This window comes from Uranotaenia lowii, chromosome 1 (genome assembly GCF_029784155.1).
Source record: "Uranotaenia lowii strain MFRU-FL chromosome 1, ASM2978415v1, whole genome shotgun sequence".
NCBI lineage: Eukaryota > Metazoa > Arthropoda > Insecta > Diptera > Culicidae > Uranotaenia > Uranotaenia lowii.
In genome coordinates this window covers 160853136-160868505 of record NC_073691.1, presented here as the reverse complement: position 1 = coordinate 160868505, position 15370 = coordinate 160853136, and the positions used below count along the sequence as shown (strand labels likewise).

Genomic DNA, 15370 nt, shown 5'->3' with positions numbered 1-15370 from the left:
CTCGTTAGCACTAGCTATCGCTTTTCCTCCCTCCTCAGTCCATCTCACAAAATAATCAAATCCTCACTCATCAATTCCAGGGTTGTGCATTCGCACGGTAAGTATCAAACAAGCATGGATCACGATAAATCTGGACGCATTGTTTATTATACCATAGTGCTCCAAGTTGTCGGATCTGGAATGTTTTGACAGTACTTTGTTTTTGGAATGTTTCCTCTATCAGTGTTGAAAATTTCATTTCGATTCGTTTTGTTTCAAAAAAGTTACACGTGATGGAAGCCGCGAGACGAAAATAAATTTTGGACACCCACGTCAAAAACCCAACGTGGTCGGGTTCAAAAATCGCGAAATCAATAAAAATGGTCAAATCAACCGTCTGTAGCGTTCTCAAACGTTTCCGTGAGATGCATACTACGACATCGCCAAGAAATTCAACGCCGACGGCGCGTTGAAAGCTTCCAAGGGGGCTGTGAGCTCAGCTTTTAAATTTGGGGGGGCGTTCAAGGCTGGAATAAGGAGGGAGGGGGGGGTTGCGAGGGAAAATAAGTTTTAACATTACTTTAGTCATACTACTTCATTTATTACAAATATATGAAAAAAATTAAAACTAGTAAGTCGGAATGAAAACTTGAAATAAAACAACTAAAGGGGCTCCCGTGTGTTAATATCTAGAGTAATTTTTCTCTTACTTGCGCGTTGATAGTAATCCATGTGCTTTAGAACCGATTTCAAGATTAGTAAATAGTTCAAACAATATTGAAAAAAAAACTCAAACTTAATTTGTAAAGTGCTCAATCAATTTTTTTCTTAAAAACTGCAAAAGAATTTTCTAACGTTAATGAATTGGGAAGGGCTTTCCAACAGCTCATACCTCTAACAAAAAACGAATTGCTGTAAAGCTCTGATCTGTGACGAGGAATGGCAAATTTTAATGCTCTAGAACAGGGGTTTTTAGATCATTTGCTCGGCGGAGCACTTTTTGAAACGGAAAATTTTTGCGGAGCACCTGCATTTTTGAACAAATGAAAACCCTAGTTTTGAAAACTTGATAGCAAATTATAGCGATTATTTCAATGCTTCTATTTCTTCCATATTGATGCCCCTCATGTTTTCAGTCGACTATTTTCAACTAGTTGATATTATCGGATGATGTATTACAAGATATTTTTTAAGTAGGGTTCTTTCTGATTTTTAAAATGCCACCAATAACTGAAAAGACATCAGATGACTAGTCGCTTCTTGGGCGTTTATAACCAAAGAGATTGCTTTCATGTGAAATCTGGGATAAAACATGTCGAAACAGCTGCCAAGCTATTTGAAAATGCTTCTCTGATATTGAATTAGATGAAGGTCGAATTTGAGCAGGATATCTTCAAAATAGTTGTTGAAAAGATAGATGATCTTCAACCTTAAGCATATCATACTTTCAACCACACGTATTCACACGGTCAGGCATTCAGGACGATTTTTGAAAACAAAATTAAAAAAGGGCAAAATTCAAGTAGGGGAAAGTCGGGTAAGACGGACACAGCGGGGTAAAACGGACACTTTCAATATTTCGAAAATTACAATGTTTGGCACATACCTAATGATGGGAATATGTTCGTCAAAATGTATCAACACTTTCGAGACCTTCTGTTTATTTATAGCAAGCGAGGTCCAATAATAGTAAACAAAACAAACAAAAACTTTGAGGATCCATTATCTGATGTAATGTTCTCTCCTCATAAAATAGTTCATAACTCGCAAAATTTTCGAAAGTTTCAACCGTTTTCAAAGGTAGAGTGTTTATAATGCTTATATTTAAGGAAAATCAGTGAATTTCGTTCAAAGAGCTTGAACAACAAACGTTTTGAAAAAAAAAGTTGCTAAGGCGGGTAAGACGGACACCTCAAGGTCGGGTAAAACGAACACATAAGTTTCTCCAGTTATTTTAATTTTTTCATAGGTTTGTTCCTCCATATGCCTTTTGAAGACCTTGGCAAGAGCAATTGTCGGTCGAAAAACACTTACCATCTCAAACAGGTCATAAAAACTGTAAAAACATGATCTCCGGTTAAGAAAGCGCCTATAAAATACAAAATTCCGAAACCACACTGTTCCAGTTGGTTCCATTATGGTTGAAAAACGTTTTCAAATGCTAAACTCACAAAAATATACAATTTTACAACAATTTTTGCGGCAAAATGTACCTCTTTTGAGCAGTGTCCGTTTTACCCGACCATTTTTGAAAAGTGTAATTTGCAAGCATGTTTTGAATAGCTATAAAAACAGGTTTGATGAAGGAAATTTACTAATTACAATGGTTCCAATGCGTTAGCAAACAACCTAAACTGCCCAACTGCACGAAAACTGCGATGAAAATAGCAATATCTGATTTTCTATTGCGATTCTACCTTAGAATGTCCGTCTTACCCGACTTTCCCCTATATTTTGAAATTTTTGAAAAATCGTTATTGAACACAGAATCTAAAAAATTCTAAAGAAGAATTTGAGTTTTTTACTTGATTAAGAAAATAATCATAATAAATAAAAAATAATCATAAGAAAATAATCATAATAAATCGAAACTCGGGAAGTTTTAAACAATATCTGAACATCCCGGCTAGATTTGACTTATCTGGATTCTTTACTGAATTTATGGGCAAGCCTGAATATATCCAGAAAATCTGGAATAAACTTTAATCAAAGTATAAGGCGATACTTGTCAGCATTCTCCTGTACGATCTACAGTGAAAGATACGCGGATACACCTTAGATGTTTTGCTGAAACCATAAGTTTTCAATGATTGTGTAACTTTTACAACATTACTTTTGGATATTTTATAAAATATCCGAAATTATTTTTAAACTGTGACCCAAAGATGGGTCTTGACTCAAACATTCAGTCAGCGAAACTTTTTTTGTAGAGAAATGAATCCAACTTAGATGAAATTTCAGGGACTAGATAAGAGAAAATCGATGTTGAAAAACATGCGAAAAAATCATACGCCAGGTTGGTCTCCTGTAGTAGAATGTTCATACATGGGCCCCGGAGAGGCGCAAGATGTGGGTTCAAGTCTCACCGGGAGACAAGGCGAATTTTTTTTCGCATGTTTTTCAACATCGATTTTCTCTTATCCGAAATTATTTGAAAAATTTTCAAGTCTGTAGTAGATATTCGGCCTATTCGGCCGAATACTTAGCTCAACTATTCGGTGAGCCGAATATTTGGCTTAACGGTTTTTCGACGGTATTCGGCGCCGAATATTCGGCCGACCGAGTATTCGGTACATCTCTAATCCATACTATAAATTAGATTCCAATCAACTATATTAAATTCTTGAATAAACATGTCTTGATTTATCATATTGTAGTCGCGATAAGAATATGTTTGAATTGTACGAATCGTGTTGGAATCTAAGGAAGCAAAAATCAAGTCATTATTTGAAAGCGCTGGAAACTCTATTTGGTTAAATTTGAGCGTTTTAGTAATATCGTTCCTCACAATTAAAGGGTGATACGGTCAAAATTTGGTCAATATAAACTTAACGTATTTCTTTCAATTTTGCATTTAAAAAAACCTAAACACCCCTCATTTTGAAGGTGTGTGTTTGCAGAATGTTGCTCCTATTTTTATTTTGGAATTCACTCTTAAGTTGTCAAAATGCCGTCCAAGGAAGAAGAGCAGCGTATCAAAATTTTGCTCGCGCATCGCGAAAATCCGAGCTACTCGCTGGCAAAGCTGGCAAAATCGCTAAAAGTTGCCAAATCAACCGTTACGAATGTAATTAAAGTGTTTGGGGAACGTTTGTCGACAGCCAGGAAGTCTGGATCGGAGGGAAATCGAAAACCGGAAGCCGCTGAGACGACAAAGAGAGTTGCCGGTGGTTTCAAGCGAAACCCTAACCTCTTCGAGATGCCGCAAATAAGCTGGGTGTATCGTCTTCAAAAGTGCATCGAGCCAAAAAACGAGTCGAACTATCGACTTACAAGAAGGTAGTGACTCCAAATCGCGATGATAAACAAAATACGACGGCCAAAGCGCGATCCCGGAGGCTGTTCACGACGATGCTGACGAAGTTTGACTGCGTGGTAATGGACGACAAAACCTACGTCAAAGCCGACTACAAGCAGCTTCCGGGACAAGAGTTTTATACGGCTAAAGGAAGGGGAAAGGTAGCAGATATTTTCAAGCCCATGAAACTGTCAAAGTTCGCGAAGAAATATCTGGTTTGGCAAACCATCTGTACCTGTGGCTTGAAAAGCAGCATTTTCATAGCTTCCGCGACTGTCAACCAACAAATTTACGTGAAAGAGTGTTTGAATAAACGTCTGCTGCCTTTCCTGAGAAACACGGTTGTTCCGTACTGTTTTGGCCGGATTTGCCTTCTTGCAATTACGGTAAAAAGGCCATGGAGTGGTACGCCGCCAACAACGTGCAGGTGATTCCGAAGGACAAGAACCCTCCCAACACGCCAGAGCTCCGCCCAATTGAGAAATACTGGGCTATTGTCAAGCGGAACCAATTGAAGACCAAAAAAACTGCTAAGGACGAGCAGCAGTTCAAGGCAAACTGGCTTTCTGCGGCGAAGAAGGTGGACAAGGTGGCTGTACAAAATCTGATGGCAGAGGTTAAGCGTAAGGCTCGGCAATTCGGATTAGTTAAATTCGGAGGGCTCTCGAAATCATGATGGAGTACTGTATCCTACTTAGCCAGACCTGCCGGAGAGTTTCCGTAGCGTTGGAAAGGAAATCTGGCTAGATCAATCCTCGAAAATCGCCACATAAATGCAATGCCAGACTGCACCATATTAATATCAAAAAGTGATCGATCGATTAGTTATAGTGACTAATATAACTGAGAAAATTAAAGATTGTGTGTAATAAATTAACAAAACAGCAAGGGGCTGAAGAGTAGAAAATTTCCGAACTGACATTTTAGCACCGCACTGACGTTTTGGTACCAAAATGCCATTGAAATTAAAACGGAACTGACGTTATAATCCAAAAAGTCGGTACGGTTTGTTTGTACCTATGTGATTTGACAGATGCTTCAGTCCGTTGCAAAAAGTGACCAAAACTCGTGTTTTGAGCCCTTTCATTTAGCAAAATCTTAAAGAGGCGCCTTTTATTTGCCCATATTTTGAGAAATCAATTGAAAAATTTCGAAGCGCACCAATTTTTTCTTTAATTTCGATAATAACATCTACATTTTGCCAGTTAAAACTAATGATTATTTTATGCCTCTTAATTTTGAAAGGAAAGAAGCATATTGTTTTATTTGTAGTTGTAAATTACATGTTGTTTACGGCTTACGTTCTTTCCTTCTTTGATACTTCATGTTTCTCTGATATTTTCCTTCACCTTCAAAAATTTCATTCTTTCACTTCCGATTTGGTTTTCACTTTTTTTTTAATATTTCGAAAATAGCTCAACATCAAGCGTATTTTATAGAAAGTGACTTCCATCCACTTTTTAAGCACTTTTTAAGACATCAAGCGTATTTTATAGAAAGTGACTTCCATCCACTTTTTAAGCCCCTTTGGCTTTGAGGGATCCATATCATGAATTTTTTGATTGCTTGAAGAAAGTGACTTTATCCAATTCCAATATCCTTTTTTTTAAACGGAATTCATTCATTTGAAATTTATTGTTACTGCTGATAAAGAAAAGGCAATCTCAAAAACACCCATCTCTTCATCTCTTCGTGTTTTGCGCTATGATTAGGTTTGAAGAACGAAATTACATTGGGTTTCGTTAAAAAATGGTACAGACAAAAAATGAGAAAAATCAAGAGAGTCATTTTTGTCATTTTTGTCCTTTCTGCTGTGTCTGCTAAGGAGTGTCCATATTTTGTCTTCAAAAAGCTTATCTGTAATATGCCCAATGTGATATTAAAAAAAAAAGAGAGAATAAGGTTTTATATCATTTCTACTTTTATTTCATTCGATTTTGCACTTGTTGTTTCACTTTCCAAACCATTTACCTACATAACCGTTTTTGCTGTGCTTGAACTAATCATGTCCATTATTGACGTCTCATTCTCTACAATACTCAGACTAAATTCCAAGTTGATTTGAACCGTTCGTCCACTTCCGATTTTTGGGCTTTATCGGAACATTTTAATGGATAATTTGTTATCAAGTTATATTTTCTCGTTAAAAGCTTTGATCCGACCATGTCGACTGCCATCGCTGAGGTTTTGCTTCCTGATTTCACAATTTGTTTGAACGTCTCCCTCCCCAAACTATATTCTATATACAATACGTACCTACTAGTAAATACACAACGCTTCTGTCGACTTCTTAAAAACGTTAGGGTCTTTCGTACAATTCTACACGAAAAGTCTGACCAATGCAATGACTAGCTCATATGGATTGGCGCTTTCGTTGAACTTTTTTTCATGCAGCCTAAAAATAAACGGAGAAAAGATAGGTAGGAACGTGCTCAAAACGTATTCTGAATACATTCCATTTGTCCTTCTTCAAATTTCAGCTCGCATGTAGAGTTGTAGAAATATATCGGTATTAATGTGTACAGGAAAAAAAAAACTGTTTGTTTTTCTATATTTTGAAATGTCTAATTCCGAGAATATTTATAACGGATGGATAGAAGATGTTCTGGTTCAATAAGTAGGATGTAACTTCAGATAACTGTTCTCCTACGTCTTTAGTAAAAATAATGTTTTTTAACCTAAATGTGTCAACGGATTCCTGAAGGAAACTTCCTAACGGGTGAAGGGTTGTACTATTTGTTTTTCGAGTTTCCGGCTCAAGTTGATGTAACTCAACTTGGTTTTATAGTTCGTTCCTGAAATATTGGTGCAACTAATTGTTGATAAACTTTTTTTGTTGCCTCAGATAACAAAGTTTCTTTTTGAAAAATATTTGTGTAGTTTATATTCAAGATAGACTTTCCTAGAGATTCCTATAAGTTTATAGATAAATGACTTATGCTAGCGCGAAATTTCACTTTTTTGTGATATTGCAATTTGATTTTTTTTTCGTTTTCGTTTTAAGTATAATATTCATAAATGGACAATTAAAAGTGTTTCAACTGTTTTGACTGAACATCACTCAGAGTAGAATTGAAACTTTAACAAAGCTGTAATAAAATTTTTAATACCTAACGCAAGTATAAAAGATACATATCTACAAAGAATTGGCTTCCAAACTAAAATGATGAAGATATTTTTCCTATCGACTATTGCTCCCGCGCGTTAACAGATATATGAAAACTCGAACGTATCCTTTTTTCGCATTGAGGACGCTTACTACACAAAACGCTAAATTATCAATACCAGCACTAACAGAGAATTTTTTTTAAAAGGTAACTTTCACAAAAGACCAGTTGGAGCAATGATGTTTCCTAGCTGGAGAGGGCGGTCCAGAGCTCTGAAAAAAAAGAGTCAATAATTAGTTTTTAATTTCATTTGACTGTTTGAATGAAGTTTCATTTGAGCTCGCTTTTTAAAACCTCAAAATATGCTATGAATGAGTAATCGTTATTCGTTTACTGAAACAAAAATAAACAAACGCCTAAATGCCAAAAATGGTGTCGAAAATAACAACCATATTTTAAGAATTTTTTCGTCATTATTGTAGAGAATAGGAACAATGAGAATAAAATTATTAAAAAAAATGACAGTTCAAAATATAATTTTGGGTGGTTTGAGAATAATGAAGTCTAATTAACACAACTAGTATCTACGTTGTCTGTGAACCGACGAGAAGAGATAGTCCGACAAATTTGATCAGGATTTACTACCACTAGTGAATCTACACGATGTGGAGGGAGAGGTTGGATTGGTGCAATTCCCAACGGCTTCTCCGAGTGAAAAAAACGAACGAGCCGAGCCAGTTGATAGAATATTGTTGCGACGGACGGACGTGAAGTAAGTTTCTTCGAAAGACATCCTGAATCGCCCGGACTGACTACGAAGGAAGGAAAAATCCACCGGACACGACAATGGCGCGGTCTACGCTCTCGAGGCGAGTAGTTGATGATGTGAAAAGATCTTTTATCCAAACGAATTAGCTGGAGGTCTGAGTGCTGCTTTTTGTGTTGGAAAGTGAAGTGTGGCGTGATTTGGAGCGGCATCTGAGAGGCCATTTTGAAGTTTTTCAAAAACGGTATGAAGTGTTTTTTTAAGCAAATGAACGAGACTGGATGCTGAATATTGTTTCGACGTGATTGTTCTCAATTATTTTAACTTTCATGATACCTAGCGATCCTTATTGGCCTCGAGCGGCCCGACTTCGGCTTTTGGTGGCCTATTCACGACTCTGAGTGGTCGTTTACTTGCTCCGAGTGGCAAGTATCAAGAATCTCGAGCGATTCTTGGTTTGGGCGGCTCCAAGTGACCCGCAATTGGCTCTGAGTGGCCTTTTCACGACTTTGAGTGGTCGTTTACTTGCTCCGAGTGGCAAGTATAGAGAATCTCGAGCGATTCTTTGTTGAGGTGGCCTCGAGTGGCCCGACTTTGGCTCTGAGTGGTCTTAGTCTCTGGCTTTGAGTGGCCTTTTCACGACTCTGAGTGGTCGTATACTTGCTCCGAGTGGCAAGTATAGAGAATCTCGAGCGATTCTTGGTTTAAGTGGCTTCGAGTGGTCCATACTTGGCTCTGAGTGGCCTCTGGCTCTGAGTGGCCTTTTCACGGCTTTGGGTAATCGTATACTTGTTCTATTTCTAGTATCAAGAATCTAGAGCGATTCTTGGATTAAAGAAAAAGTAAAACTATCACCATGATTGGCTACGAGTGGCTTCATTTGTGCTCTGAGTGGCATAAAGTCCGAATTAATTATGAAATATAACAATAAATTTCAAGATGATAAACGAAATATGATGTTTTAATTCGTAATAAGAGGATTGACAGAAAAATGAAAAAACGATGATAACATTAGAAGATAAGAAGAATAGAAGATGAGAAATCAGATGCGAATATAAAACGATAAAAAAAAGACTAGAAAAAAAATTGAAAGGTTATAGCAGTATAAACTAGAAAATTGAAAGATGTATTAATAAAATTATTGAATAAGTTAAGATAATCAGATGCGAAGGAGAAAGAAAAGGTATAAAAAAAAAAGATTCTTGTTATAAATAAAATGAGTAAAATGAGGATGATAGAGCAAAAGTTGCGTTGATAAAAAAAAATGCACTTTAGAATGAAAGTATTTTGAGCTAGAAAAAGTATAACAAAAAATAAATAAAAAAGTTATGGAACATCAGATATTTTTGGAGACAAGATAAACATGGAATCAAAAGATGAGAGAATGGGAAGATAAAAAAATGAAAAATAAAATGGGACAGATGAAACAACGAGAATATGAAATGGAAAAGTTTATGAGAAAAGGAGAGTTTGAACCAGAAAAATACAAAAAAAAAACAAATCAAACGATTACAAAATAAGATAGATGAGAAAAAAAATAGTAGTGAAAAAGAAAATGATATTCAGGAAAGACCAGACGAAAATTGTTATTTATTTGAGGAAGAAAAATTTATTAAGGATAGATGAGAGTTCTTTAAACGATAAAAAAGACTAGAAAAAAATTTAAAGGTTCTAGCAGCATAAATTAGAAAGATTGAAAGATGAATTAATAAAATTATGAAAAAAAAAGTTCAGATAATCAGATGCGAAGGAGAAAGAAAAGGTATGAAAGAAAATATGAGTAGATGATAGATGAATTCTTGTTATAAATAAAATGAGTAAAATGAGGATGATAGAGCAAAAGTTGCGTTGATAACAAAAATGCACTTAGAACGAAAGCATTTTGAGCTAGAAAAAGTATAAATAAAAAATAAAGTTATGGAACATGAGATATTTTTGGAGACAACGTAAAAAATGGAATCAAAAATAAGAGAATAGGAAGATCAGAAAATAATAAATGAAATGGGTTAGATGAAACAACGAGAATATGAAATGGAAAATTTTATGTGAAAAGAGTTTGGCCCAATAAAAAAAGACAAAAAAAATAACAAATCAAACGATTACAAAAATAAGATAGAAAAAAAAATAGTAAAGAAAAAGAAAATGATAGACGAGATTTATTATATATTTGAGGAAGAAAAATCTTTTAAGGATAGATGAGAGTTCTTAACGAGAAAAAAAAATGTGTTCGTTAGTGTAAAATTTTTTTTGAGAAAATCAAAAGCTGCTGGAAAAATTAATTAAAGGCAACTCCGAAGAAGGATCTTTCGGCCACGATAGTAAGAATCTAAGTGATGAGACAAGGGGGAGATTCAAATAACAAGATGAGAGGCTGGCGAGGACAATGGCAGAAATGATTATAAAATAATAAGAATAGAAAATGAGAAATGAGGGACGAAAGATAAAACGATACAAAAAAGTGACTAGAAACAAATAGACAGAGGGGTTGTAACAGCAGAAACAAAAAAGATAAAAAGATGAGCAGAAACGAAATAATCGGATGAGAAAAAGAAAGAAATGTAGTCAATAATAAGTTGAGAAGATGATAGACGTTTGGGTTATGAATAGATTAGATGTGAGGAAAATAATAAGATCAGAAATTGATTGGTATTAAATTGCATTATTCGTTGACTTTGTTAAGGTAATGAAAAAAATGAGAAGAGGGAGATTGTAAGATAAGAAAATAAAGAAAAAGTATATAATTTAAAGATATATATAAGAAGAAGAGACGGAAAAAAGATGAGTAACCTGATTTGAAGGGGAAATGATAGAGAAGAATTATAAAATTTTCATTGATTCAGTTTTTTTAAAGTGATAAGAAAAAGTGTACTTAAGGATGAAAGTATTTTGAGCTAGTAAAAGTTTAAAAAAAAGGAAAAATAAGGAAAAAGTCTACCAAAAGTTGTAATTTGCTAATTGAAAAGTTAAAATAAAAGAAACGAATAATGTTAGCCAATAGGAAAAACCAACTTTAATGTCCTTTAATTTTTATAAGTGCTGTTGAGCAGAGATAGAAGTCACGATTCATAGTGAAAAGGTAAAAAAAAATAATAATGGTCAAAACAGAAAGACAGAAGTGTAAAATTATATTAATTGATGACGAATGAATATGACATGATAAATAAAAAAATGATGCGATAAACCACAATAGAAAAGACAATGTAACTGATTTTAAAATCGGATATTTACGACTAGATTTTAATTTAAAGGAGTTTCTGATATACATTAAATGTCAATGTTTGAAATAAAATATATATCAAACAATATTTTTTCTATTTAATTGATTTATGTTTTTTGGCAAAAATTTAGAATGAAGAGTAGGCGAGGAGAGGGATGTAGAGAATAGGAACAATGAGAATAAAATTATTAAAAAAAATGACAGTTCAAAATATAATTTTGGGTGGTTTGAGAATAATGAAGTCTAATTAACACAACTAGTATCTACGTTGTCTGTGAACCGACGAGAAGAGATAGTCCGACAAATTTGATCAGGATTTACTACCACTAGTGAATCTACACGATGTGGAGGGAGAGGTTGGATTGGTGCAATTCCCAACGGCTTCTCCGAGTGAAAAAAACGAACGAGCCGAGCCAGTTGATAGAATATTGTTGCGACGGACGGACGTGAAGTAAGTTTCTTCGAAAGACATCCTGAATCGCCCGGACTGACTACGAAGGAAGGAAAAATCCACCGGACACGACAATTATTACTGAGATTTTCAGCTTTTGACTGGTTTGTATCTGAAAATATTTTAGTTTGGTTGTAATACATTTTAGCTAGGCAAATTACCATTTTTTTACCACGGCTTAAAACACTCAATAAGTCGATATAAAACTGTTGAGCTGAATCTCGGAAGAATTGATATTAACGCAAGCCAATGTACCTTTTAAATTTAACTTATTCAAAAATGAATATTAGTAAAATACTATAAAAGTTAGTGGCAACACTGCAAAAATAATTTAAAAATCTTTGTCATAAATATGTGTTTTGTACGATCATTTGTATAGAAGACAGCATGATTTTTCGAACTTTGTGAAGAAAATTCCATTCTATTATTCTACGTTATATTTTTCTGAAGAATTTTCTCACAGTTGGTTATGTTTGTTGAATTAGCTTGGATTTATAACGTACTTAAAAGTAAGATTGGAGATCAACCACAAAGAATCCTTTAAGCTCAGATAAAAGAAAAAGAACTTTGAGAAATTGCAATCATGGTTGCCGAGAAAGAATCCGTGATTTTGCAAAACACAAAAAAAAACAAAAATATCTAAAGCACCGTAAAACGGGGTAACATTGACTACCGGGGTAGCTTTGATTAACATGAATTGTTTCCTCATAATCAACAATAAGTATGTCTAAAGTTGAAATATTTTAAAACTTTTTCTACGTTTAAAAACGTTTATGTTGAGTTTCAAATTGGGAAAAACTTGGTTTGTTTTTTTTTTAAATTTGAAATGTAAGTAAAAATGTTATTTTGAAATCATGAAATATCTATTTTCTCGAAGGCTCGCAAACAAATACCCTTCCTGATGAAATCAAAGCGTTTAGAAGCAGCAGGTTGATGTATGTGTGTGTGTGAACGGATTAAACCGACATCGCGGCATTCGTCCTCAGCGTGCAGGAAGTCAGTCAGTCAGTCGGCGATCAAGCGAGCGAGTCAATCAGTGTGCGTGTTCCCCTTGTAGTTCGTGATCCTGCGGTTCACCGGTTTTGCATCTGAGCTTCGGAGCTCCGGACAGGTCTGCACATTTGGCGGCCGTGACAGGTAATTTCTCGTTATCTTAGTTAATCGAGAAATTATAAAGAAAATCGAACCGAAAAAGGAAAACAAACGGTTCACGTTGAGAAAATGATAATCAAAATTGCTTGAAAATGAAAAACTTTTATAATCACCCATTATGCAAAAAAAAGTAGTAAAATGAGTAATTCAAAGACTTCTTAAGCGAGAAGTAGTTGTAGTAAAAATTTAGTGCCATATGTGATAAATAACAGGAATTTTAATTGGAAAATGAGCGGCTTATAAAATAATGCCGAAATAAGAATAAAAATGAAATATAAAGCGAGTCGTAAGGACAGCTTGATATTGGAAAGCGAGTTGAGAGGACAGCCTGAACGTTTTAGAAACAATTGGGAGATCTGGAAACAGGAAATGGTTTCCTTGCTACGCACAACCTGGTGTGGGATTTTTTGAAACATCCTTTCCTCATCCTTACCCTCCATTCCCCTTCCCTTTATCCCGTCCTTTGATCCCTTCCTTCCGTAAGTAGTAGTCAAACAACTTAGCTTTTTAAATAATAGTATCTAAGCACTCGTTTATAAACACACACACGCTACAATCTAAATACTCCACTAAGTGACCGACAACAGTTTTTTTTAACTTATATGGTTTATATTCGCTAAATAAAATAAAAAAAAAATAAAAAAAAGAAAAAAAATTATGCGAGTTGGGAGGACAGCATTAAATTTGAAGGCGAGTTGAGAGGACAGCCTGATCACGTTCACAATTTTAAGCGAGTTGAGAGGACAGCTTGATATTGGAAAGCGAGTGGAGAGGACCAGACTTGTAAACCATCGACATTTTCTCTGACAGTCACACAGCCTGCTTTTATCAGTATCATTGTTCGTGCCATCAAACGAATGCGATCGAAAACTTGCCGAACAGTCGACTACCATCAAACGAAACGACATTCATTCTTCTTTGTGTGATTGTCGAACGAAATTTCGTGTCTTGGTACACGAGAGCGATAATTTGATGGTCAAACGATCATAATTCCCGATAGTTTATGACATTGCCTATCTCTTTCACGCAGCAGAACTTACAGACTCAATAAGCAAATGCAATCTTTTCTATTCACTCCCTCCTGTTGAAAAAAAATTCGCCACTCTGCAGCGCCGGGTGATGTTTGGATGTGTTGGTCGAACAATGTGGAATGATTATCTACGCAAGAGGGGTGAAAGTCAAACGACTAACCACAAAAAAGATCAAAATTTCATTTGACATTTTTTTTGCTCTCCGATCAAACGATTGCGCTCTCCACGATTGTCACGAACAATGTGTGGTGATTGTCTCCGGAACGATGGTGACCACTTACAAGTCTGGAGAGTGTAGAGAATAATGATAAATAAATGATATTTAAAATGAATTCCTTAGTACACAGCAGTAAATAAAGAAATTTTGAGAATATTTAAAAAATTAATAAGAATTATAACAACAAAACTATTGAAAGAAAAAAAAATATTGATAATGATATAATTGTTGATAATCATATCCATGATTGACGTAATTTATGGTTGATACCTTATCATCCGTTTGTAGCTCTCTTCCAATTAAAGAAACGCTTCAAAATGACAGCTTACTCAATTCAACCAGAGAGTGGAAAAATAAAGAGAGAGAGAGAGATCACTGTCTGTTACAGAAAAAGAACGAAAACTTCCAAGCTGTGATTTGACGTCAGTTCGTTAAGAGATGTTTATGAGAACAGTTCCGAAATGTTTTCAGTGACGAAATAAAAGAAAGGCGATGCATCGAACGGAGCGTTTCCGAAAGTCGCGATGGTTTGTGTGAAAGTGTGTTTGAATGGTCGACAAAAGGCAAGTGTTTTAGAACCACCATTCACGACAATGGCGTTGTCGGTAGACGTAGAACCGCAGCTTCCAAATTGTATGTTTTTTTATGTTTTATTCTTGAAAAGTAAGATGTTTTCAGACAGTTTTGTGTTAGTAAGGAGACATAAAAACTGCCGCGTTCCAAGATGGTGGACGTTGAAATTCAGACTCGGCGAAAAATAAAAAACGGTGCATTTTATCGAAAAGAGATAAACGCAAAAAAAATTTAACATAAAGAAAAAAAAAGCAGATTTAGGTACGAATAGATTGTGAGGGTTAATTACAGTCCCTGCAGGCCACGTAAAAATAAAATTGAAGTACTGTGAGGGTACAGTCCCTGCAAGTTACGTTTATAAAAAAAGAGACTTGTGAGGGTTAATGAAAGTCCCTGCAGGTGAGAATAAAAAAAAAAAGTCCTGTGAGGGTTAGTTACAGTCCCTGCAGGTGAAGTGAGTAAAAACAAAAAAATTAAGTCCTGTGAGGGTTAATTACAGTCCCTGCAGGTTACCTGAATAAAAACAAAGAAGTCCTGTGAGGTTAAGCTAATAAAAAAATAGACACCTGTGAGGGTTAATGAAAGTCCCTACAGTTTAAGTAAATGGAAAAAAAGTCCTGTCAGGGTTAATTAAAGTCCCTGCAGGTTAAGTTAAAAAAAAGTCCTGTGAGGGTTAATGAAAGTCCCTGCAGCTTAAGTTAATTAAAAAAAAAGACTTGTGAGGGTTAATGAAAGTCCCTGCAGGTGAAATGAATGAAAAAAAAAAGAAAAGTCCTGTGAGGGTTAATTATAGTCCCTTCAGGTTGAGTAAAAAAAAAAATAAAAGAAATTCTGTGAGGGTTTATTACAGTCCCTGCAG

At 35.2% G+C, this 15370-nt stretch overlaps 1 protein-coding gene across 2 annotated transcripts in view; it reads right to left on the bottom strand.

The window, feature by feature from the left end:
• Window positions 1-5895: 5895 nt before the first annotated feature.
• The window catches only part of LOC129740709 (steroid hormone receptor ERR2), a 109869-nt gene continuing 100394 nt past the window's right edge, over window positions 5896-15370 (bottom strand). For both annotated transcript variants that reach the window (XM_055732473.1, XM_055732472.1), the window contains one exon: window positions 5896-7376. The gene's annotated coding sequence lies outside the window, so the exon portion shown is untranslated. The remainder of the gene's footprint in view (window positions 7377-15370) is intronic.